The following is a 4,582-nucleotide window of genomic DNA, read 5'->3' as shown; positions in this document are numbered from 1 at the left end:
TTTTCCTCAAACTCTGCAGGGTTACTTGCTTCATCAAATGTTGATTAATTTTCCTTTGTTAAGATTTATTTATTCATAGATGCCGAAACTCATTTACCATATTTGAGAGGCCATATTTCCTTCTGCTGTTAATATTTTCCCTGTTTGTTTATTTGTCTATTTATGCTCAAGGTCTTTGAGTTTTCTTTCTTCTGAGATGTTTGGTAATGTCAGTCTTTTTTTTTTCTCTTTATTTTTCCCTGTTGCTCACTTTTGACTCCCTCCCCTATGGTAGTAGTTTCCTTGGTGAATAGATCCCAAAGTACCTCAGCCTCCTCCCATGCTGAATAGTTCATGATTCACCTGGGAAGGGAGGGAGGGAAAGAATAAGCATTTATTCATCACCTTTTATATGCCAGACACTGTGCTAAGTACTTTACAAATATCTCATTTGAGTCTCACAATAACCCTGTGAGGTAGATACTGTTATTGTCCCCATTTTACACTTAAGGAGACTGAGGCAAATAGAGGCTAAGTGACTTACCTAGTGTCACACAGCTAGTAAATGTCTGAGTCCAGATTGGAGCTCATGTCTTCCTGACTCTAGACCTAGTTTTTTGTCTCCTGCACCACCTAGCTGCCTCACAAGTTCTGCCCTGACTTCTGCCAGGATAGTTGTCCCCAGCCAGATGTTGTGATTTTTCCTTCAGGCTTCATAGAATGCCACACAGCTTCCTACATCTAGTATCCTGTCTTATTTCCTCTGTACCTCAGTTTTGGGCACAATTGTTACAGTATTGCCATGCTAAAGATATTGAAGCCTAGACAGATGTCCATTATTTGGAGTCTGGATGTCCAAGGCACTGGGAGGAGAGGTTGGCCAAAATGGAGAATTGAGCACTGTCCTGCCCTGTTCCCTCTGTTCCTCCACTCTTCTACAGAGCTCTGCTTCAGCACAGAATGTTGCTGGGGGCACTGGTTAACATAGCCTCAGCAAATTTCTGTAGTTAGGATCTCCCTGGCATTGGAAGGATAGAAGGGGAAGGGTCAGGGTGTGGGTTTGCATTAAGTTTTTACCTTTGAGTTCTTGGTATTCTAGACAAGTAGTGTCAAACTCAAGTGGAAATGGACCCATAAGCTCCATGTTGTCTTAGAAAACCACAAATTAAACATTTCCTATGTTTTATTTTGTTATTATTAAATATTTTCCAATTACATATTAATCTGGTTTGGGCTGCACTGGTAAACTTTTTAGGCTATAGCAAACTGACTGTGATTTTAACACCTCTGAATTAGACAGATGGAGGCAGCTGCAATTGCTTTATTTTTATAATTTCTATTTTGGAGAGATTTGAGAGATTGTGAAGATCAGTTAGTTGTGGCTTGGAAGTCTACAATTTCCTTTTTTTCCCCATTTTTAATAGACATTTTATTTACTGACCAACAGAGTAGTTCTAAAACTGTAGCTTCTGGAAGAACCACTTGTTTTTGCCTGTCTTGTACCTCTCCTCAAATTTGACCTTGGCCTTCCTTCTCACTTTATGTTTTAGTGCAGGGTCACGGAACACATCCTTGTTGACAATTGTTTTGTCCAATGGGATATCCACACAGTATCTGGTGGGCATGAGGTGGTTGTAGTTATTAGTTTTCACAAAGGTCTTGATTTTCAATCTCTTGGCAATCTTCGTTTTGCCTATTGCTGTGGTCACCTTTCAAGGGTAGCAGTTGATGCCTGCCACCAAGGCATGGCTGTGGGGCCTGTTGGATGTCCCATCATCAATGTTCTTGATGATGGTGGCTTTATACCTGGAGTACTGTCCGGCCAGGACCAGTACCACCTTCACAGGTTTCATGAACTTGCCCATCTCAACATGAAGCGGGATGCTCATACAGCCAAAAGGAAGACAGCACACTTCTACTGACCTTTCACACCAGGTCGCTATAATTTCCTTTTGAAGTTTGCTTTTCTCTTATCTATTTTTCTTCTAGCAATGAAGTTACCAGTTGTATCTGTGGTGGTTTTTTTTGGGGGGGGGGGCAATGAGGGTTAAGTGACTTGCCCAGGGTCACACAGCTAGTAAGTTTCAAGTGTCTGAGGCCGGATTTGAATTCATGTCCTCCTGAATCCAGGGCCAGTGCTTTATCCACTGCACCACCTAGCTGCCCCTCTTTGTGTTATTTTTTAAATTTATTTTTTAAAATTGTTTTTCTTTTGTGTGTATTTGTACTAACTTTCACCATCTTGATTCTACTGTACTTCTGTGTTGCATCTTATTAATGCTTGTTATTTGACAGTGCCAAAATGAACATTGTTATATAATTAATTACCTGTTGATGTGGAAGGGAAATGTCATTGCCCTTGTAGCATCTTTATTTGCTTGTCTACTTTGCTGGTATTTGATAAATTGTTAACATATGTTGTTGTCATTATTACTGCTAATTTGTATAATTATTTTTGCTGATATTTTATAAATATCCATTGTCTTGGAGTTTGACTAAATTATTTTGTCAGTTGGTGAATTGCCTTTTGGTGATACATTAAATGTTATTATGAATCAGTTATTGTGAAAATATGTGTAGTACTTAAAGAATACTGTTGAGCAGCTAGGTGGCGCAGTGGATAAAGCACCGGCCCTGGATTCAGGAGTACCTGATTTCAAATCTGACCTCAGACACTTGACACTTACTAGCTGTGTGACCCTGGGCAAGGCACTTAACCCCCATTGCCCTGCCCCCCCCCAAATATTGTTACTTGATGAATTTTGACATTTATAAAGAATTATTTATATTTAAAGTAGATTCCATATATGGAATTGAGGATGGAGTAGAAGTCTTGAAGAGGCATTGTGATATAGTGGACTCAGCACTAGATTTGGAGTTAGTAAGACTTGGGTTCAAATGTGACCCTACATATTAGCTGTGTGACTTTGGGCAAGTTACTTAATTGATTTGTGCCTTAGTTTCTTCATTTGTACAATGATAGGGTTTGGACTTGATGGTCTCTGAGATCCTTTCCATCTCAAAATCTATGATCTTATGATCCTCTGACAAAGTAAAAGAATTGAAAGACTGAGGAATAGTCTATATTGGCACCAAGTTAGGAAAATCCATTAAGGATGTGTTCTTTCAATTACCCTTTCCTTTGACCACTTAAAAATACTTGATAAAATTCAGATAGAATAGTACCAGGAAAATGGCTAATAATCCTTTCTCAAAAGTAGGGAAGCACTATAAAAATATAACAATATTGGTTAATGAAGCTGACATAACACAGAAGTTGAGGTGCAACCTTTGAATACACTTGGGCTTTCACAGAAAACTAAGCAGATTATTATCATAAGATTTATACTCCTCATTTGTGAATGATGATAATTTCATGTTTTCTGTGTCAGGCTTTACCTGGGCATATATGAAAGGCTAACTTCCTTGAGTCAGGTTAGCAGTGTGACAATTACATGAGTGCCCCAAACTAGGTCTTCTCTAGTGGAAAGAGAATTCATTGGTATATCATGTGAAAGCTAAACCCTCTAATTGTGGAGAAACACCACTTGTGAGCATGTTACAGATAATAAAGAGACTCAGCCTAGGAACTTTATTTTTACACATGGTCTCTTGCCCTTCTGGGGAAGACTCAGTATAGCTCTGGGCTGGCAAGCATCAGATAGGGACAAGATGGATTGTTTGATGGAAAAATCCCAAAGGCCCCATATTTGATTACTTGTGAGCTCTAAGGTATAGAAATCCCAGAGTCATGTATTTAGAATGTTTAAAAGATTTTGAAATATTCTATGTCTTTTTGAAGTATCAGAGAATATGGTGCCTTCAGAATTTGGTAAGCACAACAGGTACTTACCATCCCAATTTTTAGAATGGATTGACACCTTGTCAGATTAGTACAGAAAAGATCAGTCCTAAAAAAGATATGAACACATTAAACCTGGCATCCTTAAACAGTGCTGTAGGAAAATACCCTCCTGGTCATGTAATAAATTAAAACAATACATGAAAGCATATGAGCTAATGGAAAAGCTCAACAAAAGACTCACTCATGTATGTAACTCCATCACCTTAGGAACATCTGTTCATGCATGGTTAAAGGAAACCAAGCAGGAGAACAGCCTTGCAAGTGTATTGTTAAATGAAGAAACTCAGAAAATCTGGTGAGGCATGGACTGAGGGCAGACCTTTCCACCTGGAAAGGTATAAGGCAGATGCCCCATGAATACCACCATCAGGAGAAAGACCAGAAAGGCAGTTATATTCCATTAAAACTGGCCACAAGGGGGATACTACAGAAGAATGAAAGAAGAATTTATATGTAGACTACTGGACTTTGGACAAAAGCTCCAAAATGAACCAGTATACCATACCAAGAGTTTAAAGTGGACCAATAAACCATGTTCTGGATCAGTTTTTTAGGCAACCAGTTGTTCTTATTATTTTATGTGTTCAATGATTGTTTACTAGATTTCTATGGCAAATAAGACTGTTTTCATCTGTTTGGCTGGATTTTTACCAGTTTGACTACATACCTTAAGGTATCTTATTAGTCATATGGGATTTTCCAAAGATCAATGGAGAACATAGTTGGAGACAGAACTAC

The 4,582-nt window shown here is 38.6% G+C and overlaps 1 pseudogene; it reads right to left on the bottom strand.

Annotated features, from left to right (window-relative positions):
* Window positions 1–1,330: 1,330 nt before the first annotated feature.
* Window positions 1,331–2,023, bottom strand: LOC122735988 (annotated as a pseudogene).
* Between the last annotated feature and the right edge of the window lie 2,559 nt (window positions 2,024–4,582).

The sequence above is a fragment of the Dromiciops gliroides genome, chromosome 1 (genome assembly GCF_019393635.1).
Source record: "Dromiciops gliroides isolate mDroGli1 chromosome 1, mDroGli1.pri, whole genome shotgun sequence".
In the NCBI taxonomy this organism is placed as follows: Eukaryota; Metazoa; Chordata; class Mammalia; order Microbiotheria; family Microbiotheriidae; genus Dromiciops; species Dromiciops gliroides.
Note: the sequence above shows the minus strand (reverse complement) of the source record. Positions and strands in the feature narration are given on the sequence as shown.